General features: G+C 36.9%; 1 long non-coding RNA gene across 1 annotated transcript; it reads right to left on the reverse strand.

Annotated features, from left to right (window-relative positions):
* Positions 1-27144, reverse strand: LOC115438541 (uncharacterized). The gene is made up of 3 exons (XR_003938102.1): positions 26864-27144; positions 23845-24169; positions 1-110 (listed from the first exon to the last, which is right to left on the reverse strand). It is a non-coding gene; the product is annotated as an uncharacterized LOC115438541 (long non-coding RNA).

Raw genomic sequence — 27144 nt, forward strand, 5'->3', positions numbered from 1 at the left:
CTTACCTTGGCTCGAATCTGTCCCGAAGTTGACACTTTGCGAATCAGTTTGTGGGAGGTTTCTTCTTGTTCGCCGTCACTGTCTGATGATTCTTCTCCGGGTTCTCCAGCCTAAAAAGGAGCACAACGTGAATAAGGGGCATTTTTGGATAGCTTTAACCCTTTCATGCACACTGGTCACTAGAGTGGACAGTTATTCAAAGCTCTTCTCTTGTATATTCATGGGTTTTGTGGTTTTAGTTATATATCACAGTGGACGCTTATGCATCATCCCATACACTGTAATTCATACCATTTGTGTAAGTTTGCTGTTCTAGATAAACCTGATCTACGGTAACATGTTTGAGTGTTGAAGGGGTGGGATTAAATAAATTAGACTTCCTCTCACTCCTTTTCGAATGTGCAAATGAAGTCATGTGGACGTATAAGTTTTGTTTTTGTTTTTTTGTTTTCTTCCATGACCTCTTACTACCTGTTTTATTTCTTAAGACTAATATTACTTTGTCTTGTTGCATATTCGAAATAAACTAAACAAACAAACAAAAAAAAAAAATCTACAAAAAAAATCAATTGCTTCTTATTGTTACTAAACTGCAATTTTTTTTTTTTTTTATAAACAAAAAAAATGGGGTTTTTTTTGCACATTATCTCCATGAAGTAATGACTAGTATTAGAGTTTGTTAAAATGTGAGAAAACAGCAGATCAGCTGTATTAAAAATGTTTTTATTTTATAGTTTTCACACAATACAGGGTGGGGAAGCAAATTTACAATATTTTGAGGCAGGGATTGAAAGACAGTGTATGACCAATTAGTTTATTGAAAGTCATGAGAATTTATTTGCCACAAGAAAATTGACATAATAGAAAATGTTTTTATTCTATGTGTCCTCCTTCTTTCTCAATAACTGCCTTCACACGCTTCCTGAAACTTGCGCAAATGTTCCTCAAATATTCGGGTGACAACTTCTCCCATTCTTCTTTAATAGTATCTTCCAGACTTTCTCGTAATAGTTTTGCTCATAGTCATTCTCTTCTTTCCATTATAAACAGTCTTTATGGACACTCCAACTATTTTTGAAATCTCCTTTGGTGTGACGAGTGCATTCAGCAAATCACACACTCTTTGACGTTTGCTTTCCTGATTACTCATTTGGGCAAAAGTTTCTGAAAAGGTATGGATAATAGTGTTAGGTATGATTATGACATCAATATATGTTTGGTTTCAAAACAATTGACGTAGTGCCTGCTGAGAAAAAACAACTAAATGTTCATTGTAAATTTTGCTTCCCCACCCTGTATATCAGTAAATCCTTGTTTCTTTTCTTCAAAAATTAAACACATGGTGTCAAGCTGACATTTTTTGAACTCCATGAAAAATAGGTTGATGAGAAAATTTTCAATCGCATTGTTTTTTTCATGCCTAAAGAGGAATAAAAACATTAAGGAAATAAATGTTGATTAAGGTTCTCATAATTCATGCATGAAAGCGTTAACTTAACCCTTTCATGCATGAATTACACAGGGTTACAAAAAAATGTTTTTTGCAAGTTGTCTAGGTTTTTTCAGCTGAATTAGGACCATTTTGCAGCGCTAAATCCAAAAACGACATCTGTTTTTCTCAATCAGGTCAGGGTTTTTTTTTCTAATTTGATTTTGAAAAATTTGATCTTCTCACAAAATATAATAATTAATACCAAAATAAGATTGGTAAGCACACTTTATAAAACTTGTGACTTGATTCCTGTTCGGTACAATGGTGTATTCAGCGCAGATGTAGCAGAATACGTCAGGCTTATTTTTACAAGATCTTGTAGTCAAAGCCATTTCATTCACCTGTAATATTAAAAAAAAACATTAATCATAAATTGGCAAAAGTAAAATCTTCAGAACTCATTTATTGTTAGAAATATGAAAGAATTTTGTATCATATGATGTGAAAATGTCCATAAATGTAAGCAAAAATGTAGCACAGTTCAGAAAGTTGACCTGATTGAGCAAAATTAATGTGATTTTTGGATTCAGCACACCAAAATTATCCTAAATCAGCTCAAAAAACTTAAACAATAAATTTGTTGTTGACCAGTGTTATGAGAACCTTAGTTGAGATTTTTGTCCTGAGTGTTTTTATTCCTCTTCAGGCATGGAAAAAACGTGATTGATTTTTTTTTTTTTTTTTTTTTTTTTAATAAACCTATTTTTCATGGGGTTACAAAAATGTCCACTCAGCTGGACATCATGTGTTAAAGTTTTAAAGCAAAGAAACATCTATTTAAAACCTATCGTCAGGAAGTGGTATACTGTGTGAACACTATGAAATAAAAACATTTTTAATGTTGTTAACCCTTTCATGCATGAAATATGAGAACCTTAGTCAATAGTTTTTCTTGAGTGATTTTATTCCTCTTTAGGATGCAATTGATTTTTTTTATTTTTTTTAACCCTTTCATGCATAGTGGTCACTCCAGTGGACAGTTCTTCTCCAGCTGTTCTCTTGTATATTCCTGGGTTTTGTTGTTTTAGTTCCATATCAGCCAACACAGTGGACTCTTACACATCATCTCAAACACTGCAATTCATACAATTATTGTAACGTTGCTGCTCTTGATAAACCTGATCTGCAGTAACACGTTTTAGTGTAAATCAGTTGCTAATTGTTATTAGACTGTAATTAACAGTTTTCTGAAACAAATTTTTTTTTTTTTTTTTTTTTTTTTGCATATCCTCCTGAGACCCAGCAATGCATTTTGTCCTCTATACGGGACAAAAGTTTGACAGTTTAACTTAAAAAATATTATCCATCGCAAAGGACATTCCATTAAAAAAATCAATCAATAAATAAAATTAACTTTAAAAATGTATCTGAAAAAAACTGTTGCGTTATGCAGTTTCCAAACAAGACAATTCTTTAGTGTAAAAAAAGCTAAAATTGTCAATTTCCTGGGTTTCAGGAGGATGTTATCTTCATGAATTGAGTAATAACTAGTATTAGAGTATGATAAAATGTGAGAAAACATCAGATTAGCGGTGTTAAAAATGTTTTTATTTCATAGTTTTCACACAGTATATCACTTTCTGATGATGAGTTTTAAATACATGTTTCTTTGCTTCAAAAATTTAACTCATAGTGTCCAGCTGAGTGGACATTTTTGTAACTCCATGAAAAATAGGTTCATAAAAAAATTTCAATTGCATTGCTTTTTTTCATGCCTAAAGAGGAATAAAAACAGTCAAGAAAAAAATATTGACTAAGGTTCTTATAATTCATGCATGAAAGGGTTAATAAACGTTTTTTTTTCATGGAGTTACAAACATGTCCACTCAGCTGGACATCATGCGTTTCATTTTTGAAGGAAAGGAACATGTATTTAAAACCCATCATCAGAAAGTAAGATAAGAAAAGATGCACTTTATTGATCCACCAAGGGGGAAATTGAAGTGTGTACAGCAGTGCAATACAGTATGTGTCAATACAATAGAAAAATAAAGAGATAAAAAGATAAACAATATAAACAAGTTTGTTAACCCTTTCATGCACAAATTTAGAGAACCTTAATGAAAATTTTTCCTGAGTGTTTTTATTCCTCTTTAGGCATGAAAAAAACAATGTGATTGAAAATTTTCTTCTGAACAATAAATAAATAAAAAAAAATAATAATAATAATTAAAAAAAATTTAAAAATACATAAAAAAAATAAATAATGAAAATAAAAAAAAAATCTTATGAACCAATTTTTTTTTAAGTTGCAAAAATGCCCACTCAGCTGGATACCACATGTTTAATTTTTGACGCACAGAAACATGTATTTACTGATAAATTGTGTGAAAACTATGGGGAGGGCTTGTGATTCTGGGGGTTTATGCTCAGGAGAGATCTACATAATGTTACCAATTCATGTCAGAAAAGATAAGTAGCGTCTTAAAACTTTAATAAAGATATGTGTTAAAAAAAAAAAACGAAAACAACAACAAAATCCATGAATATACAAGAGAACAGCTGTAGAATAGCTGTCACTGTAGTGACCAGAATGCATGAAAGGGTTAAAGTGGCTAAAGGGACAAAAAATAGCAATAATAACAATAATAAAGTAAAATACTGTGTGAAAACTATGATATAAAAACATTTTTAATGCTGCTAATCTGATGTTTTCTCACATTTTAATATACTCTAATACTAGTTATTACTCACTTCATGGAGATAATATGCAAAAAAAAAAAAAAAAAATTGAATTGTTACATGTTAGTGCAGATCAGGTTTATCAAGAACAGCAAAGTTATAGTAATGGTATGAATGTCAGTGTATGAGATGATGCATAAGTGTCCATTGTGTTAGCTGATATGGAACTAAAACCATAAAATGCATGAATATACAAGTGAACAGCTGTAGAATAACTGTCCACTGTAGTAGGGCTGTGCAATTAATCGAAATTCAATTACGATTTCGATTATTACACGCAACGATTACAAAAATTATGTAATCGAGAAAAAACAATTATTAATTTTGAGTTGTTTAATTCACGCAAGCTACCATGAGCTGCTCTGCCCCGCCCCCCTCTAAGCTACTGCTGCCAGCTAGCCGGCAGGTCCACCCCAGGAGGAAAGTTATACCTAGCAGTCTGGAAACATAGCAGGAGAATCGCAGCAGAAGTGCTTGGTAAACAAAAAAGGCAAGTCAAATTCAATTGTATGGAATCACTTTGGGTTTGATGAAGAGCAAAAACCCATTACGTGCAAAAAGTGTTTCGTAGTTGTGTTCGCACTGACCGGTAACACAGCAAACCTTTCTAACCATCTAAAGTTTATCATAATCTTATGAAAAACTAAAACACATAAAAAAAAAAACTCCATCTACAATTTCGTCCGCAATGCAATCTTCAGTCTCCGAATCTCTTTACGCTGCAACTCCTGTATTAACCTAACTGAAACCTCACGGCACGTCACTGAATTTACTATGTTTCATATTACACTGAACATACTTGAATTTATAATTTGCACTTTACGTGAGTTTTTTTTTTTTTTTTTTATTGCTACAGTTCTATGGCAGGTCTAGAGCAGTTTAATTCCAGTGCACTATTTGTTTACAAAAGGAAACATACTTGAATTTACAGTACACTTATTTGCGTTCAAAGATTTTTTTGTTTCGTACAAAAGTGAACATACTTTGTTTTAATGGTTAAAAGCTTTATTTATATTTAAAGAGTATATCTTACATTGTTTTGCAAGAAAAAAATAAACAACTTTAAGGTTAACAAATAACCGTTTTTAATAATCGTGATTTCAATTATTGCTAAAATAATCGTGATTATTTTTTTTTCTATAATCGAGCAGCCCTATTAAATACTGTGTGAAAAGTATGATGTAAAAACATTTTTAATGCTGCTAATCTGATGTTTTCCCACATTTTAACATACTCTAATACTAGTTATTACTCACTTCATGGAGATAATATGCAAAAAAAAAAAAAAAAAAAATTGAATTGTTACATGTTAGTTCAGATCAGGTTTATCAAGAACAGCAAAGTTATAGTAATGGTATGAATGTCAGTGTATGAGATGATGCATAAGTGTCCATTGTGTTAGCTGATATGGAACTAAAACCATAAAATGCATGAATATACAAGTGAACAGCTGTAGAATAACTGTCCACTGTAGTAGGGCTGTGCAATTAATCGAAATTCAATTACGATTTCGATTATTACACGCAACGATTACAAAAATTATGTAATCGAGAAAAAACAATTATTAATTTTGAGTTGTTTAATTCACGCAAGCTACCATGAGCTGCTCTGCCCCGCCCCCCTCTAAGCTACAGCTGCCAGCTAGCCGGCAGGTCCACCCCAGGAGGAAAGTTATACCTAGCAGTCTGGAAACATAGCAGGAGAATCGCAGCAGAAGTGCTTGGTAAACAAAAAAGGAAAGTCCAATTCAATTGTATGGAATCACTTTGGGTTTGATGAAGAGCAAAAACCCATTACGTGCAAAAAGTGTTTCGTAGTTGTGTTCGCACTGACCGGTAACACAGCAAACCTTTCTAACCATCTAAAGTTTATCATAATCTTATGAAAAACTAAAACACATTAAAAAAAAAACTCCATCTACAATTTCGTCCGCAATGCAATCTTCAGTCTCCGAATCTCTTTACGCTGCAACTCCTGTATTAACCTAACTGAAACCTCACGGCACGTCACTGAATTTACTATGTTTCATATTACACTGAACATACTTGAATTTATAATTTGCACTTTACGTGAGTTTTTTTTTTTTTTTTTTTTATTGCTACAGTTCTATGGCAAGTCTAGAGCAGTTTAATTCCAGTGCACTATTTGTTTACAAAAGGAAACATACTTGAATTTACAGTACACTTATTTGCGTTCAAAGATTTTTTTGTTTCGTACAAAAGTGAACATACTTTGTTTTAATGGTTAAAAGCTTTATTTATATTTAAAGAGTATATCTTACATTGTTTTGCAAGAAAAAAATAAACAACTTTAAGGTTAACAAATAACCGTTTTTAATAATCGTGATTTCAATTATTGCTAAAATAATCGTGATTTTTTTTTTTTCCTATAATCGAGCAGCCCTATTAAATACTGTGTGAAAAGTATGATGTAAAAACATTTTTAATGCTGCTAATCTGATGTTTTCCCACATTTTAATATACTCTAATACTAGTTATTACTCACTTCATGGAGATAATATGCAAAAAAAAAAAAAAAAAAAAATTGAATTGTTACATGTTAGTGCAGATCAGGTTTATCAAGAACAGCAAAGTTATAGTAATGGTATGAATGTCAGTGTATGAGATGATGCATAAGTGTCCATTGTGTTAGCTGATATGGAACTAAAACCATAAAATGCATGAATATACAAGTGAACAGCTGTAGAATAACTGTCCACTGTAGTAGGGCTGTGCAATTAATCGAAATTCAATTACGATTTCGATTATTACACGCAACGATTACAAAAATTATGTAATCGAGAAAAAACAATTATTAATTTTGAGTTGTTTAATTCACGCAAGCTACCATGAGCTGCTCTGCCCCGCCCCCCTCTAAGCTACTGCTGCCAGCTAGCCGGCAGGTCCACCCCAGGAGGAAAGTTGTACCTAGCAGTCTGGAAACATAGCAGGAGAATCGCAGCAGAAGTGCTTGGTAAACAAAAAAGGCAAGTCCAATTCAATTGTATGGAATCACTTTGGGTTTGATGAAGAGCAAAAACCCATTACGTGCAAAAAGTGTTTCGTAGTTGTGTTCGCACTGACCGGTAACACAGCAAACCTTTTTAACCATCTAAAGTTTATCATAATCTTATGAAAAACTAAAACACATAAAAAAAAAAACTCCATCTACAACTTCGTCCGCAATGCAATCTTCAGTCTCCGAATCTCTTTACGCTGCAACTCCTGTATTAACCTAACTGAAACCTCACGGCACGTCACTGAATTTACTATGTTTCATATTACACTGAACATACTTGAATTTATAATTTGCACTTTACGTGAGTTTTTTTTTTTTTTTTTATTGCTACAGTTCTATGGCAAGTCTAGAGCAGTTTAATTCCAGTGCACTATTTGTTTACAAAAGGAAACATACTTGAATTTACAGTACACTTATTTGCGTTCAAAGATTTTTTTGTTTCGTACAAAAGTGAACATACTTTGTTTTAATGGTTAAAAGCTTTATTTATATTTACAAGAGTATATCTTACATTGTTTTGCAAGAAAAAAATAAACAACTTTAAGGTTAACAAATAACCGTTTTTAATAATCGTGATTTCAATTATTGCTAAAATAATCGTGATGATTTTTTTTTTCTATAATCGAGCAGCCCTACACTGTAGTGACCACTATGCATGAAAGGGTTAATCTGATGTTTTCTCATATTTTAACATGCTCTAATACTAGTTATTACTCACTTCATGGACATAATATTAAAAAAAAAAAAACTTTTTGTTGAAGAAAACTGTTAATTACAGTCTTATAACAACTGATTTGCACTCAAACATGTTCAAGAAGAACAGTAAAGTTACAGTAATGGTATGAATGTCAGGATACTAGATGGTGCATTAAGCATCCACTGTGTTGGCAACAAAACCCATGAATATACAAAGGCTGTAGAATAGTTTGTCCACTGTAGTGACCAATATGCATGAAAGGGTTAAAAAATATTAACCCTTAAACCCCTGAGACATTATTTCTGCTGTGAATTGTCGTCTGTTTCAGTGTCATTAAAGCTGCTGTGAGTATGTGCCTGTTTCTTTTCTTCAGTGGTTTTGTTTTTCTGTGTGTTTTAGGGTCAAAACAGGTGGAATAGCAGAAAAAGAGAGAGAGGAATTGAAGTTTGACAGGTTTTTACTAAATAAGGCACTCAGAATGTACAATGTACGACGTTGAACATGAACTGTGAACTGGAACGTACTGAAACACAAGGATTTGGATTTGGGCCCAGTAGTTTTTGTTTTGAGGCTCTTCTTTTTCTAAATCAGTCCAGCTGCTTTTTGGCACCTGGTTGAACTCCAAAAAGCAGTTACACAGTCAAAACTTGGTAAAAACACAGTTAAAAAAAAAAAAAAATTAATTTAACCCTTGCAGGCATAGTGGTCACTCCAGTGGACAGTTACTCTACAGCTGTTCTCTTGTATATTCATGGGTTTAGTTGTTTTAGTTCCATATCAGCCAACACAGTGGACACTTATGCATCATTTTATAAACTGCAATTCATACCATTACTGTAACTTTGCTGTTCTTGATTGGTTCTTGAGTGGAAATCAATTGTTAATTGTTATTTTTTGCATATTATCTCCATGAAGTGAGTAATAACTAGTATTAGAATATGTTAAAATGTGAGAAAACATCAGATTAGCTGCATTAAACATGGTTTCATTTCACTGTTTTCATACCACTTTATGATATTGGGTTTTAAATACATGTTTCTTTGCTTCAAGAATAAAATTTGTAGCTGAGTGGACATTTTTGTAAATCTATGGAAAAAAAAAACCAAACAAACTCAATCTCACTGGGTTTTTTTTTTTCATGTCTAAGGAGAGGAATAAAAACACTAAAAAAAAAACTAAAAAAAACCCACCTCAACTAAGGTTCTCATAACGCATACATGAAAGGGTTAGATTAAGGAAACAGTAAACAGTAAGAACAAAAAATGACAAGGAAAATGGTGTAAACAAAAAAAAAAAAAAAGCTTAAACTGTCTGTTTTTATAGTGGTGCTACATTCCAGGCTGGTTTTTGAGCCCATATGTCACGACTTCAAACCACGACTCACGACTTTGTGACGTTCCAGGCAAGTCACGCCAAACTGCCTGAGCGCAAGGAATTGTCGGAGCTAGATGTAAACAAACCAGCATGGCGGACCGTGCGTTATGCTCATTTACAATCATTTCTTTCGCCAAAGGTGTTTGTTCTTTGGTTATTTCAGGGAAACAGAGGAGGAAAAACAGCCCATAAGGCACGAGAAGCTGTTTTACCTTTTATGTTATGGTATTTGTATATTTGGGTACGTATTTGGTATTAATTTATTCTTGCACTCAATGGACTGAAAACTAGCTAACACTAGAGCAGCTGCTGATTATGCACAACATTAGCAGATAAATAATATCAAAGCAATACCTGGTTTTAATAAACAATCTGCATAAACACCACATCTATGGTGGGCGCCACTGCTATGTGACGTCAGAACTCGGAACTGGGAGTACATCGATCTAGTACGAGTTCACAGGTGGGAAGTCACAGGTTTGATTGCCATTCCAGTGCATTTTCACCGGTAGAAGGTTGGAAAAACACGAGTTACAGGTTGCCTGGAACGCAGCGTGAGTCACCCCCCATTACACAGTCAGTGGAGGGTGCACTGAGCATGCTCAGACGTCCATGAAAAGCACAAGCTCTATTCTATCAGCACATTTTGAAATCTTTCTTATTGAGCAAATGGTTGAATTTTTAGGAATATTCAAATAAATCACACATAGAGAACGCTCACCACAGACACGTCAGGGGTTAAAGGGTTAAAATGAACAGATTCCAAGTCACAAACAGACAGATATTCTGGATTTGAACTTGCCAACGTGTCAACCTTGTGTTTTCAAACAAAAATGCAAAATTCTCCATATATGGAGCTTCTTAAAAGTACGGTCCTTTACATCAGGGGTCATCAACCCTGGTCCTGGAGAGCTACTACCCTGCATGTTTTAGGTGTATCCCTCTTCTAATACACCTGATTCAAATGCTAAGCCTATCATCAAGCTCTGCAGAAGCCTGATAATGACTATCAGGTGTACTGAAAGAGGGAAACATCTAAAACATGCAGAATAGTAGATCTAGAGGACGAGGACTGGCGACCCCTGCTTTACATCATAGGTAGGGATGCACCGATACCGATACCAATATCAGGTATCAGGTCCAATACTCATAAAAGTACTCTGATACAACCACACCGATACCACTTACAGCAGCGTGACATTAGGTGCAGCAGGTACGTGGCACAGGAGAAATGTCAAAAGTGTGGAGATTTTTCAAAGTAAAGGACGGTGATAAAAGTAACGCTGACTGCAAGTAACGTTAACAGTGCTGGAGACTTTCGTTTACCAATTTTTCATCAAATCTGTAAAACCTCAGTCATAGCCTAAGTATCATGAATCTGTAAGTCTTTCTGTGATTACTCACCTGAATCTCTTACATTGCAGTGAACAAGTTCGACGTGCCATCCACCATAAACAAACCCATGTGTTTACGTTCAGAGCTGGGAGGGAACTCGGGCATCTTCGGAATTTTTTGTCGTGACGTGCATTGTGGGAAACAGAGGCTCGCGTGAACCTCCCTGCAGCCTTAAATGTGTAACAAATAATCAGGTTTCATACAGACACACTGGCCTGTTCCGAATGTAACACAATAAATGTATTTAACTGTGGTCCATGATAAAAATCGGCATGTTTGGCATGTTGGTAAGCAAGCTGTGACAATGGAATGCTAGCAGCTACCATGTTAGCTTACTGCCTACTCCAGCGGCAGCCCAAGCCTCCGTTTCACACAATGCATGTCGCAAAAAAAATTCCAAAGATGCCCAAGTTCCCTCCCTGCTCTGAACGTAAACACACGGGTTTGTTTATGGTGGATGGCACTTCAAAATTGTTCACCGTAATGCAAGAGATTCAGGTGAGTAATCACAGAAAGACTTGCAGATCCATGATACTGAGGATATGCCTGAGGTTTTACAGATTTGCTGAAAAATTGGTAAACAAAGGTCTCCGGCACCATTAAAGACACAGACGGATACGGACGGAGCGTTCTGTCCATCCTCTGCATACATTCCATCCATTTTCCAAGTGCTCACGGATGCGCGCCCAGACAGAGAATACCATCGGGAACTGTGGAGGTAGAGGATCTGTTCAAAGAGTGACTGTGTGAGTTCGAGAAAAACTACTGACACATTTATGACAACTACCCTCATCAATATCAACATTAGTATCCACATTAGTGTTACTTCTGTCGTCTCCATGTTTGTAATTACTCACTTTCTTCTTCTTCTCAAAAAACTTTACCTTCCTTCATGGTATTTAATAATAATAATAATAATAATAATACATTTTATTTATAGGCGCCTTTCTTGGCACTCAAGGACACCGTACAGTAAATCAGTAAAACAGGAGAGTTTAAAACAAGCAATAAAGCAGAGTAAAAATAAAAGGCAGGTTAAAAATTTGGACAATGCAATTGCGTATTGCGTATTTGTCCAGTATGGTTAATTAAGAGTGGCGCCCCCTGGTGGATTGATTGACAAATGCTCATTCCAACACATTAAATGTCAGTAGCAGCACTTTGTTCCAGTCAGACTAATGACAACAACAATAAAGCACATTTACAAAAGGAACTAAGAACTGGAATGGTATTATTAAGTACTCATATTGGTACTCGGTATCAGCAAGTACTCAAATGTAAGTACTTGCACTTGTACTTGGTCTGAAAAAAAGTGGTATCTGTGCATCCCTAATCCTAGGGGTCAAACATACAGCCTGTGACCCAAAACCAGTATGCCAAAGGGTTCAATCTGGCCCGTGGGATGAAGTTTTAGGGTGTATTCACACCAGGAAAGTTCGATAGTTCACTTGCTTTGGTCCGGACCAATTTTTTTTTTTTTTTTTTTTTTATTTGGTGCAGTTCGTATTCACACTGTACATTTTTGTAAGTGGACCAAAATCTGTAAACAAAACCACATGTGCTGAGGTCGTTCATCCATTGGACAGAAATGAGCAGTGTCCATTAAAGCGCTCAGTCCAAAGTGAAAGGACAGAATCATGGACATTTTGCTGCTGTTTTTGTTACCGTCATAGCGGTTTTTACAGATGCAGACGTCTGCACAAGTGTTTGAGCAGCAAGAGCGTTTGATGCAACGTCAGGTTTACAGTATTGTAGAATTCATTTCTCAATGACGAAGACACAGGGCAAGACGGCTACGGAGGACAGCGCTCATGTGGACATCATGTTGTGACTGTTGGTCTGATTCACACCAGACAGAACAGGTCTGAAGTGTGAATTCTGCTAGTATGTGAAAAGACTGTTCTCCAAAAGCATTAGTGCTCCGTACTGCTTACCTATGTGTATCTATCCTATATCACCGTTGAGTTTAGCCAGGTACAGAATTCCTTAACGCAGGTAAAGTTTGCTGGGGATGATGAAGTAATTTATTATTTTTTATTTCAAGCACAACAGACAAATCTAACCGTCATCCTAATCATTCTCTCGCTGAACAAGCTGAAAACGTCAGAGTTTTTGTGTCCTTTCTAGCAGCTGTGTTATATGCACATCTGCCCAGATGTCCAACAGGCAGCGTGTCTCTTCTTCGAGCTCCAAATTTGACCAGGGTTCATTTTCAGCTCCGTAGCCTATCCTCACTCTGAACGCTTCTCTGGTAAAACTCTATTGTCCATAATGCTCGACGCACGACGGGAGCTCGTTAGGTACAAAAAACCCAACTGTGTCGGATCGGGTCCGGTCTGCTTTCACACCTCAAACGAACCGCACCAGGGTTCGTATGGAACCGCACCGAGACCACCTCTTCAACTGGGTCTCGGTTCGCTTGTTTGGTCCGGAACAGAGTTCGGTGGTTTTTATTCACACCAGCCCAAAAGGTCCGAACCAAGGGAGCAAACGAACTCTGGTCCGTTTTAAACGGACCAAACAAGGCAGGTGTGAATACACCCTTAAAATGCAAAAATGACAGTGATGATATTAACAATCAAAGGCGTCAAAATCATTTTAGTCCAGGGGTCATATACAGCCCCATCATAAAAACGTATAAACTGGGGCACCGCTACCAACTGTGGACTCCGTGGAAGGTAAATACTGTGGGCCCTACAGAAAATAAATTATCTGTAAATCTGTCGTTGGTGTGTGTGTGCGTGTGTGTGTGTGTGTGTGTGTGTGTGTGTGTGTGTGGGTGGTGGTGGGGGGTGGGGGGTGGGGGGCTGCATATCATAAGTCTCATAACAACCGCAACTGGCGTGAAAATGAAAGTAAAACTTAACTTTGGACATCCAACTCCCAGCTTCTACGCCTCTCTTTTAGTTACACAAAATGTTCACAACTTCTAACCTATATATCCACTGGGCCCCCTGCACATGCTGGGCCCCATGAATTTGTCATGTTTACCCCCCCTTTACAGCGCCTCAGCCAATAAATGACAATCCCAAATTTTTCTCTTAGTTTTTATGCCAAAAAGTAAAATAACATAAAAATATTTGCATGTATAAACCATCCATTCAGAAAAAAATGTGAATAACCTCAACAAATATGAACAACCTGAAATGTCTTAAGAGAAGTAAGAGTCATTTTACCAATATTCTGCCTGTTATTAAATGTTTTGTGCATTTATAGATCCACGGTGATCTGTAAGTACATGTGTAAATAACACATAACAGATATACACTGAACAAAAATATAAATGCCCCACTTTTGTTTTTGCTCCCATTTTTCATGAGCTGAACTCAAAGATCTAAAACTTTTTCTGTGTAAACACAAGGTTTATTTCTCTCAAATATTGTTCACAAATCTGTCTAAATTTGTGTTAGTGAACACTTCTTCTTTGCTGAGATAATCCATCCACCTCACAGGTGTGGCATATCCAGATGCTGATTAGACAGCATGATTTTTGCACAGGTGTGCCTTAGGCTGGCCACAATAAAAGGCCACTCCAAAATGTGCAGTTTTATCACACAGCACAATACCACAGATGTCACAAGTTTTGAGGGAATATGCAATCGGCATGCTGACTTCAGGAATCTCCACCAGAGCTTTTGCCTGTGAATTGAATGTTCATTTCTCTACCATAAGCCATCTCCAAAGCTGTTTCAGAGAATTCATGAAGAAGACTGTGCGAGGAAAATGGTGGTCACACCAAATACTGACTGGTTTTCTGACCCCCCTGGACCACCCAATACAGTAAAACTGCACATTTTAGAGTGGCCTTTTATTGTGGCCAGCCTAAGTCACACCTGTGCAATAATCCTGCTGTCTAATCAGCATCTTGATATGCCACACCTGTGAGGTGGATGGATTATCTCAGCAAAGGACAAAGGAGAAGTGCTCACTAACACAGATTTAGACAAATTTATGAACAATATTTGAAAGAAATAGGCCTTTTGTGTACATAGAAAAAGTTTTAGATCTTTGAGTTCAGCTCATGAAAAATGGGAGCAAAAACAAAAGTGGTGCGTTTATATTTTTGTTGAGTGTAATATTGTTAAAATTGCACTTGTTGTTCTTAAGACATTTCCGATTGTATATATTTGTTCAGGTTATTCACATTTTTTGTGAAAGGATAGTTCATAAATGTAAATATTTTCATGTCATTTTACTTTTTTACACAAAAAAATAAGAGAAAAATTTGGGGTTGTCATTTATAGGCTAAGCATTTTTAAGAAAACTAACATTTTCATATGCAAATGTACTTACATTTTACTTTTACACTGTTTGACTGTACCGGTCCACTTGAGATCATATTTACATTTACATTTACATTCATGCATTTGGCAGACGCTTTTTTCCAAAGCAAAATCCAAATATAAAAGAGTTGCCTGAAGCACCCACAATGGAAGAATGGATCGACATTGTACAGGACATTAACATTCTGGAGAAGTTGAAATTTTGTTTTAAGGGTCAAAAGGAATCTTTTTTCACTATCTGGTCAAAATGGACAAACTATGTTAAATTTGTAATAGATGTGAAATAAATACATCGGTGATGTGAATACTTTTACATGTGAAACATTTCTGTTTAGATTGATGTAAACATATGCACCTTAAAGTGTCTTGTCTAAATGATGGAGTAATGGAGTAAGCCCTCTCCTCCAGCCCACTTTTCTTTCTTTATTTAATATGTTCTTTATATGACAAAAAATCTTGGATAAGCGTTTTTTTCATTTGACATGTAGAAATTGAACTGTACCTGTAACAGAAGTTTTATAACATGTGCTTATCCAAATAAATAAAGAATTACTAAAAAATAAAAGAGTTGGGCTGTATGTTGCCCTTGAGCTAAATGGAGTTCACGCCCCTGTTTTACATCATATTTGAGCAAAACCTCAACTCAAAGCAGCAGCGTCACTGTGACGGTGTGGAAAAAGTACAGACTTCTACTGACATGTTTACCCTGATTGTTTCAGTATCAACGCAGTTACTTTCTGATTCACCATTTCCTGTGTGTTTACCTTCACACTCTGGTTGTCTAGCATGAAGACTTAGATTTAAAGTGTTAAAAAGCAGCCGAACTGTTCATAGAATAAATCTGGATGTAGATGTTTTTCTGACTGGAGTAAACTGGGGTCTGTTTGAGATGCATTTAAGGAACATTGTTAATTACAGTTCTTAGTGTCTTTTAAATCCCTGATGGTTTTAAGTATGTTTTAGTGTGGATGTATTATATTCTTCTGTTATATTCTTCTGCTGCTTCCATCTTGGCCAACACACTTTCATCTTTCATCTCTTAATTTCAATGAAACATTTTTCCACGTTAAATAAAAAAAATCAAATTAGAATAAAAAAAGACTTCTTACATTTGTCTGTGTGATGGTGTTACAGTTGGATGCTTACGAGGTTTTAAAAGCTGAAAATATCTCATTGGATTTTTTCTCAAGTTTTGCAAAAGACGCACTAAAACTCCGATCATTATCTGATTTCAGAGTACTCAGGTGATCGTAAAAACTGCATAACGCTTTATGTTTTTATCAGATAAGTGTAGTAATCTGATTATGAGGAATCGGATTAACACACCCCGATTTCCCGCCAGTACTCTGACGTCTTCATGCACGTATACAGTTTAATCTGATTTATGACATTGTTTTATATCTGCACACGTGTTAAAAAAAAAAAAAAAAAATCATGTAAAAAAGAAGTGACCTTGTCAGACTGGAGACACTGAGCCTGTTTACGTGACCATAAAAATCTGATAAGTGGGAGTAATCAGTTAATAATTGTAATAATCAGATCTGACGCATTTGCATGCACTTCAGAAATGCGATAATTGAAAACCCTGGTTTGGACGTTTCAGTTCATTATCATCATTTCTATCGGAGTACGTACATATGTAGTGATGGTAGACTCAAATGTCCTGTTATTGTCTTCAACTCACGTTCGACTTCGTAACTACTGTTTTCTACGATTATAATTGTTTACACATGCACAATTGGATTTTTTTCTTAAGTTGTGCAAAAGATGCACTAAAACTCCGATCATTATCTGATTTCAGAGTACTCAGGTGATCGTAAAAACCGCATAACGCTTTATGTTTTTATCAGATAAGTGTAGTAATCTGATTATGAGGAATCGGATTAACACACCCCGATTTCCCGCCAGTACTCTGACGTCTTCATGCACGTATACAGTTTAATCTGATTTATGACATTGTTTTATATCTGCACACGTGTTAAAAAAAAAAAAAAAAAATCATGTAAAAAAGAAGTGACCTTGTCAGACTGGAGACACTGAGCCTGTTTACGTGACCATAAAAATCTGATAAGTGGGAGTAATCAGTTAATAATTGTAATAATCAGATCTGACGCATTTGCATGCACTTCAGAAATGCGATAATTGAAAACCCTGGTTTGGACGTTTCAGTTCATTATCGGATTTCTATCGGAGTACGTACATATGTAGTGATGGTAGACTCAAATGTCCTGTTATTGTCTTCAACTCACGTTCGACTTCGTAACTACTGTTTTCTACGATTATAATTGTTTACACATGCACAATTGGATTTTTTTCTTAAGTTGTGCAAAAGATGCACTAAAACTCCGATCATTATCTGATTTCAGAGTACTCAGGTGATCGTAAAAACCGCATAACGCAATATGTTTTTATCAGATAAGTGTAGTAATCTGATGATGAGGAATCTGATTAACACACCCGGATTTCCTGCCAGTACTCTGACGTCTTCATGCATGTATACAGTTTAATCTGATTTATGACATTTGTTTATATCTGCACGTGTAAAAAAAAAAAAAAAGAAAGCATACAAAACAGAAGTGACCTAGTTAGACTTGAGACACTGAGCCTGTTTACATGACCATAAAAATCTGATAAGTGGGAGTCATCAGTTAATTGTAATAATCAGATCTGACGCATTTACATGCACTTTATTACCATTATCGGATTTCTATCAGAGTACGTACATATGTAGTGATGGTAGACTCAAACTTCCTGTTATTGTCTTCAACTCACATTTGACTACATAACTACTGTTTTCTACGATTTTATTTGTTTACACATGCACAGACATATAAGTACAAAATAAATCTGATTAACGTGTACACATGCACGAAGATATCGGAGTATTGGGGAGAAATCCAGGTGTGTTAATCCGATTTCTCATAATCAGATTACTGCTGTTATCTGATAAAAACAGATCGCATTATACTGTTTACATGATCACTAATAATCTGATAACTCCAGAAATCGGATGATGATCGGAATATTAGCGTGAATGAAAACAGGCTTATTAATAGGAAGTTTGAGTCTGCTGTCACAATGTACGTACTTCGAATTAAATCTGATAATGGACTGAAATGTCTACACTGGGATCACATTCCTGAAGTGCAAGTAAATGCGTCAGATTTGATTGTTATAATTAACCGATAACTCCCACTTATCAGATTTTTACGGTCATGTAAACAGACTCAGTGTCTAAAGTTTGACTTCTGTTTTATATGATTTCTTTTTTTTTAATAATCACATGCACAGATGTAAAAGAACAAAATAAATCAGATTAACCTGTATACATACAGGAAGACATCGGAGTATTGGGGAGAAATCCAGGTGTGTTAACCCTTTATCGGGTAAGTGACTATTTTTGGTAAGTTCCGCACACATTGCAAGACAGTAGTCCCTTTTCCATTGGACATATGCGCAAAACTTTACCGATATTTACTAAACGTCGAGTAAACAGAAGTGCGTAACATCTGTTTTTCCATTAAATAACAAATGCGATGATTTGTTTATTTATTATCACAAGATGTCACGAGAAGTCATTCAATAAACATGGCAAAGTCGGAATGACTTTGTGAGGGAATGAATGCACTTCAGAGTGGAAAAAAAAGAGCAGAGAATAAGAATATTAACTGTTTATCGCACAAAGTGACTATTTTTGCTAATTTCCGCACACATTGCAAGACAGTAGTCGCTTTCCCATTGGACATATGCGCAAAACTTTACCGATATTCATTAAATGTCAAGTAAACAGAAGTGCGTAATGTTGGTTTTTCCATTAAATCACAAAATTGATGATTTGTTTTTTATCGTGAGATGTCATGAGAAGTCATTCCATAAACATGGCGATGAACATAAATATTACATTGATTTTACAGATATATAGTACTCTATATTCTATAGTACTCTATACTCTATAGTAGTCTACAGCGCCATGTTTTTTTTTTTAAACTCTTCCATCCATCAACATCTGTTTTTTGGGTTCACATGACTCTAGGTCTTTCCGTTGCAGTTTTGCGCAATATACCAGTTTCGCTACGACCAAAAAAAACACCACTTGCAAGCGTAAAAGCTTTTCATTGAAAAAAAAGCGTTATGTTGAAATTCCACACACATTGCAAGACTGTAGTCCCTTTTCCATTGGACATATTCACAAAACTTTACCGATATTTACTAAACATCGAATAAACAGAAGTGCGTAACGTCAGTTTTTCCATTAAATCACAATGTGATGATTTGTTTATTTATTTTCACGAGATGACACGAGAAGTCATTCCATAAACATGGCAAAGTCGGAATGACTTCGTGAGGGAATGAATGCACTTCAGACTGAAAAAAAGAGCAGAGAATATGAATATTAACCGTTTATCACGCAAAGCGACTATTTTTGCTAATTTCCGCACACATTGCAAGACAGTAGTCGCTTTTCCATTGGATACATGCGCAAAACTTTACCGATATTTACTAAATGTCAAGTAAATAGAAGTGCGTAATGTCGGTTTTTCCATTAAATCACAATGTGATGATTTGTTTATTTATTTTCACGAGATGACACGAGAAGTCATTCCATAAACATGGCAAAGTCGGAATGACTTCGTGAGGGAATGAATGCACTTCAGACTGAAAAAAAGAGCAGAGAATATGAATATTAACCGTTTATCACGCAAAGTGACTATTTTTGCTAATTTCCGCACACATTGCAAGACAGTAGTCGCTTTTCCATTGGATACATGCGCAAAACTTTACCGATATTTACTAAATGTCAAGTAAATAGAAGTGCGTAATGTCGGTTTTTCCATTAAATCACAAATGCGATGATTTGTTTATTTATTATCACAAGATGTCACGAGAAGTCATTCCATAAACATGGCGATGAACATAAATATCATGTTGATTTTACAGATATATAGTACTTTATACTACTCTACTGTGCCATGTTTGTTTTAAAACTCTTCCATTCCATTCCATTTTTTTTTTTTTTTTGTTCACATGACTGTTGGTCTTTCCATTGCAGTTTTGCACAATATACCAGTTTCCCTACAGCCAAAAAAACACCACTTGCGAGCGTAAAAGCTTTTCATCGAAAAAGGAGAGTTTCAGCGAATTTGTCATTTTTCCATTAGACTAATTTTTATGCACAAGTTATGTTTTCGCAATTTAAGGCTCAATGGAAAAGCGACTAGTGACAGCAACAGTTCCAGTGAGGACAGTGAGTCAACAATCTCAGGTCCAATGTGGTCTACAGGGTCTACAAGGTCACAGTGAGTGTACCTGCTTTGTTCGGTACCATGAAGTAAAGGTACTAATGTAAGGAATGATGTTCAAAGGGATAATGTGGATGTGGACAGGGGTCTGAATCAGCACTTATGTTGTTCTTATGTTGTAAAATACATGCTCTTTTCACCTTACATGTGTTTTTCTTGTATTTTTTATATACACACTTCTTGTATTTTTTTTTATTTTTTGCCACTTATGGGCAAGGATCCAAATATGGTAACTTAATTGACCTTGATTTTCTACATGACAATAAAAAAAAATTTGAAAACTTTCACAAAAGTAATAAAGTGTTGTTATGTCCTCCAAAAACACACTCAAGTTGAAATTTTGAACATCAGAGTATCTCTATGAGTGCCCTATAAAGTGTTAATCTGATTTCTCATAATCAGATTACTGCTGTTATCTGATCAAACATATCACACAATGCGAGTTTTATGATCACCTAAGTACTTGGAAATCAGATACGATCGGAGTTTTAGTGCGGGTGTAAACAGGCTCTATGTCTTCTGCACAATCTAAGAAGAAATGCCATGGGATAATTTCAGATTTTAAGATTTTTATGGTGATGTAAACAGACATGTGATGCTACTTAGGTGCAGTGGATAGCACTGTCACCTCCCAACAAAAAGGTGCTGAGTTCGATTCCTGGGACCTACTCCGGCTTCGTCCCACCATCCAAAGACATACACTGATAAGTTAATTGTTTTTTGATTAATCTAAATTTCCCATAGGTGTAAATGTGAGAGTGACTAGTTGTTCATCTCTGTACGTCCAGGTCATTATTGAACTACCTTACCTGGTTAAATAAAGCTTAAATAAACTTAGTCAATGTTCAGACTGCAGGCAAATGTGGCTCAAATCTGATTTTTTTGCCCTTATGTGACCTGTATCCGATCTGTTAAAGACAATTTGAACAGCACAAATCAGATTTTTTTTAAATCTGACCCAGGCCACTTTCATATGTGGTCCTAAATCCGACACGTATCTGATATTTTTCATTTTGTCTGAACAGCCAGGTCACATTTATCCAACATTTACGTCACTGAAATGCGAAAAACGTCACAATTCTGTGTTCCAGGAGGAAAAGCAGCGGGAAAAATATATTAACTTCTGCAAACAAAGTGCGTCACTTCAAGACCTCTTTTGCAGGGTCGCATTCTGTTCATACTCAAAACTGATAGAAGTCGCATTTAATGTGTAATATGAACGAGTACACACAAAAACGGATTTCACAAAAAAAATCCAAATTGTGCATTACGACCTGCTGTCTGAATGTAGCCTTAGTAGAAGCTTAACAGAAACATAGTGCGTTGGCTCAGATTCTGTTGGTGTCAGACTGCTCACTGGTATCTCCATTCAGACTTATGTACCAAAATGTACCGTATATCCATGGAACACTTGGGTGGACTTTTAGAAAACAGAACCCAGCACAGTTTGGCTTGTTGCTGATATAATAAATCCCGGAGTCTCGCAGTTTTATTTGGTAAAGCCAATGATTAGAGGTCTTGGGGCCGAAACAGTGAGTGTGAAGAAGCTGCGACGAAGATCAGTACCTCCAAGTCTGAGGCCATGGTCCTCAGCCAGAAAAGAGTGGAGTGCCCACTCTGGGTCGGGGGGAAAGTCCTACCTCAGGTGGAAGAGTTTAAGTATTTCGGGATCTTGTTCGTGAGTGAGGGTAAGATGGAGCAGGAGGTCGACGGGTGGATCGGGGTGGCATCCGTAGTGATGCGGACGCTAAACCGATCTGTTGTGGTAAAGAGGAAGCTAAGCCGAAAGGTGAAGCTTTTGTTTTATCGGTCAATCTACGTTCTGACCCTCACCTACGGTCATGACCTCTGGGTAATGACCGAAAGAGCAAGGTCGCAAGTACAAGAAGTACAAGTGGCCGAAATGAGTTTCCTTCGCAGGGTGGTTGGACTCAGCCTTAGAGAAAGGGTGAGGAGCTCGGACATCTGGGAGGGACACAGAGGAGCTAGATGAGGTTGGGTCCAACCGGGAGGAGACCTCGAGGCCGACCCAGGACATACTGGAGGGATTATATCTCTCGATTAGCCTGGGAGCGCCTCAAGATCCCCCCCAGAAGATCTGATGGAAGTGGCTGAGGAGAGGGCTATTGGGGCTCATCTGCTGAGGCTGCTGCCCCCTACCTACCTACCTATCTATCTACCTATCTATCTATCTATCTGGCAGATGAGAAGTTTTACTTTTGTGAATGTCAAAAAACGCTTTGCAGTGTGTACACGCAAATCACGCAAATTTTAACCTCCTAAGACCCAGGAAATGTCAGCAAAGTACCAGCTTTTTTTGTTTTTTATTAAATAAGTGCCTATATTGGAAACACCATGATGCAACAGTTTTTTCAGATGCAGTTTTTAAAATTTTTATGGAATGTCTTTTGTGGTGGACAGTTTTCTTTTCTTTTTTCTTTTTTTTTTTTTTTTTTTTTGTATAAAATTGTGAAACTCTTGTCCACAAATGTGCACTGTAAAAAATGACTGCAGAATTAACGCCAAAAAGTTGTAAAATTGCAACATGAAAAACTGTAAGGGACAATACAAAGCAAAGTTGTTCATTTGAAAAGATTTTTGTGTTAACGATTGAATCAAATCTAGCTGTAGTTTTTCCAGGAAGAGCATGTGAACAAAACCAGATTTGTATGAAGAAATGATGTATTTCTATTTTTTTTAGAAAATAAAACTGTAAATTTAAAAACAATGGGGTGCCGTTTAAACTGCAAGAACATAATGTTGAAATAACGGCGAATTTACTTTTTTATATGTTTATATAAAAAAGTTATAAAAAAAAATAAACATTTAACAATGTAACATTTTAAACTTGTAAATTAATGGGTTGGTAGAGTTGGTAGAGCGGCTCATCCAATAACCAAAGGGTTGGTAGTTCGAATGCTGGCTCAGACTGTCCATATGTCAAAGTGTCCATGGAAGACACTGAACCCTAAACTGGTCCCAGTTGGACCTGGTGGATTTGGAAAGTGCTTCAGACGCCATGAAGGTGGAGAAAATGTGCTAAATAAGTGCAGTCTATTTACCAGTTAAATCCAATGTTAAATCTACATGTTTAAAATGTTAAATCTGCATGTTTAAAATGTTAAATCTGCATGTTACTACATAAATATGTTTACAGTTGGATGTGTTTTTTACAGTATTGTTCTGGAAACCACAGCTGCCAGTTTTTTTCCGTAAAAACAACAGGATTTTTTTTACAGTGTGGACAGAAAACCCATAGCTGGGTCTTAGGAAGTTAATGAAGGTGAAGAAATATTTATGATGTAAACCCAAACAACTTAAATGCCCTTTCTGCCTATAACGATGGTACATTTTGCAAACTATAAGCAGAAGTTGGAGCCAGTAGTAGATGATGGCTAACATTAGTCTTATATAGTAGGATAAACTGGAGGGACTATATCTCTCGGATGGCCTGGGAACACCTCTGGATCCTTCCAAAAGATCAGGTGGAGGTGTCTGAGGAGAGGGGTGTCGGTGGCTCCTCTGCTGAGGCTGCTGCCCCCACGACCTGGACCCGGATAAGCGAAAGACAACGAGTACGAGTACAGGCTGAGGGGTACTTACAATATGAGTCCTCTCCGAGTCTCCTTGAGGCGATCCCAGCGACTCGCCGGGTTCGGCCACGTACAGGACGTTGGGGTTCAGCTTGGACGCCATGATTGAACTTGGGGTCAAAGGGGGGACGAAGGAGAAGAAGTGGAGGACGGGAGGTGATGAATAAAGTCACAGAGAAGATGAAGGTGAGAAGACCAGAGAAGAGGAAGGTTGGGAAGAGGAGGAGTCCGGTTGGGTTGGATGAAGAGAAACTCTGAGGATGACGAACGCCAAGGCTGGCTACGGGACGCCGTAGCTACGACTCTTGTCGGACTCTTTGTATCCGGGGCCAACTCTGGAAAAGATGGAGGAATGAATTATTGATTCAGAGAGAAAAGCTCACTGGAGATTTTTTTTTTTTTTTTTTTTTTTTTTTTTTTAGGAGGGGGGGGTTCAGAGCATACTTTGTGTTTCTATTCTCAGTGGTAACATTATTATTATGATGCTTTCTTCTTTATTATTAATCCTACTCTTCTTGGCCCTGCAACATTAACGGCCACTTCTCATTCTCACATCCTCTTTTACTTCTTCCTGCATTTGTGTGAGAACGCGTTGAGGTTTACAGTCGAGCGGCGTGTTGTTAAAATAGAATCGTTGTGTGTGTGTGTGTGTGTGTGTGTGTGTGTACACTCTCAAAAACAGAGGTACCCGCTTGTACTTAAAAGGGTACAAATGCTTATCGCTGGGGGTGTACTTTTTTGAGAGACATTTCTGTACCCTTTCGAAATGGTCCATTTTGCAGTACTTTACATAGAAAGAAAACTCTCATATAGTTGATAATGCCATGATGTTTAAAGTTTGAACCGGTGGCCTAATTGAGAAAAAAATAATAATAAAAAAAATGGCATAGGCAAGCTACGACATCAAGCCATGGAGGTGTGAATGAAAACTTGATAAAACAGAGATTATGGCAATAATCAGAGGTTCTAATAAGCTAAATAAATTATCATTGAGCTAACTGGGCTATTAAATTAAAACACAATTTTTTTTAAATATAATATAGAGTAATTACAGTATGATATATAATAAATAATGCGCTAAGCCTACTGTTTGAACTATAATTAGGCCTACTGTTCAGTTCTCCTAGCCTATAGCCTATTCTCATGCCCTACACACATTTTGTAATGCTGCAGGGTACCTTATAGTACAAATTTGTACTTTACATAACTTTGGACCCTTTTTCATAGTCTAAAGGTGCAATTCTGGCCTCCTAAAGACCAATACTGTACTTTTGAGAGAACATTCTTAAAAAATGTACTTATAGGTACATAAATGTTCTGATCTCGCACCTCTATTTTTGAGAGTGTAGAGGTCCTTTAGGGGCGAGTGACACAAAGGCACAGTGATGATGATGATGATGATGATGATGATGATGGTGAGGAAGATGATGACAAGGGCAAATATAGTACAAAGATTATGGTAATGATGAAAACAGCAATGATGATGATGATGATGATGATGATGATGTGGCTCATTACATGAAGACTACTCTGCATTACACCATGCCATAACATCACGTGTGTGTGTGTGTGTGTGTGTGTGTGTGTGTGTGTGTGTGTATGCTTTATGGCCACAACACACACACACACACACACACACACACACTCATATTATTCAGTGTTCTGTCATGCAGTGTTAAAAGCAGTGGCGGCACCAGGATATTAAAAGTGGGGGGGGCAACTGGAGGGCAAAGAAAATGTGTGTGTGTGTGTGGGGGGGGGGGGGGGGGGGGGGACAAAAAATTTTGCACATCGAGCGAAATTAACGCTTTGTGCTTTAGCGACTGCAATATATGTATATATATGTATATATATATAAAAATATATATGTATAGCCTATCCGCTACACTTTATACAGTGGGAAATTTTAGGTAAAATCAGGTAATACTTCATAAATTCAAGGTATTTGTTAAAAACTACAGCATGAACAACTCAGACTTTCTGTTCTGATTATTTAACAGGTACAATCTACTTTCACATATTTCTCTAAACACATCAGAAAAACATGCAGCAAACAAACAGCAATGCCAATGTATGCAAGTTAATAAATGTTGAAAACAAAACAAAACTAATCGCCTAACTAACTAATCAAACAAATGGTATGTATACAATGGCTTCCATGCATGGGGGGGGACTGTCTGCCTGGTTGTATAATAAGTGGATCTAAATGTGTAATGTATGCTTTCATTGACGGATTTTTCATATTTCTTTGTTGCCTGAATTTTCCCAAAGATTTGCCCAAATCTGGGGGGGGGGGGCAAAGGTTGTGACTGGGGGGGGGGGGGATTTTGCCCCCCCATGCCCCCCCTTGGTGCCGCCACTGGTTAAAAGACAGACAAAAAGTGTGTGTATGAGTGCATGTGTGCAGGCGTGCTTGTATGCATGCATGTATATGTGTGTGTGTGTTTGTCTGTGGGTTTTGTGTGGATATGGACACGTTATAGTAATCCAAAATAATAAATAAATAAATAAATAAATAAATTTAAAAAAAACCTGCCTTCACTGCCGCCCCCGATTGATACCAAACTTGACCGCATAAAAGAAAAACACAAGCACCACAAATGCAACGCGCACAGATTTAGTTTGGGTATCTGCGTGCAAAATTATTTAATTAAAGCTAAAAAAAAAAAATAATAATAATAAAACAAAATTCAAGGTAAGATCCGCTGCACAACAGGCTGCCGTTCCTCCTCTCTCCTCCTGATCATTCATTCCGTTCAGATCGCTGTTGACTACAGGAGCGCACCGAATAATATCAATATTCACTGGAACTCGTGCGTAATTCGTCAAACGGGCTCAGGCTGATCAGCTGTCACAAACGCGAAAACATTTGTCACAGACCTGGACGGTCCACGGACACGGACACGTCCTCTGCACAAACAAACAAACCCTCTCTCTCTCTCTCTCTCTCTCTCTCTCTCTCTCTCTCTCTCTCTCTCTCTCTCTCTCTCTCTTGCTGTGTTTGCTCGAGAAAAAATACAAATATTTACCTCCGTTTGGTTATTTAGTCCCAGCTGGGTGAGAAGAAGGAGTAGTGGGGAGAGGAGAGAGAGAGAGAGAGAGAGAGAGAGAGGGGAGGGGGGGGGTCATCAGCTGCGGTGAATCCCCGCTCCTGTTGCCCGGCCTGGGTCGCTCGTCTGCCGGCTTTAGGGTGCTCGCAAGGCGGCCGGTGGTTCAGCAGCGTGTGGGGCTCTCCGGTAGTGGAGGAGGAGGAAGAGGAGGAGGAGGAGGTGGTGGTGGTGGTGGTGGTGGTGCGCGCCTTGCAGAGAGA

Source organism: Sphaeramia orbicularis, chromosome 18, assembly GCF_902148855.1.
Source record: "Sphaeramia orbicularis chromosome 18, fSphaOr1.1, whole genome shotgun sequence".
NCBI classification, from domain to species: Eukaryota; Metazoa; Chordata; class Actinopteri; order Kurtiformes; family Apogonidae; genus Sphaeramia; species Sphaeramia orbicularis.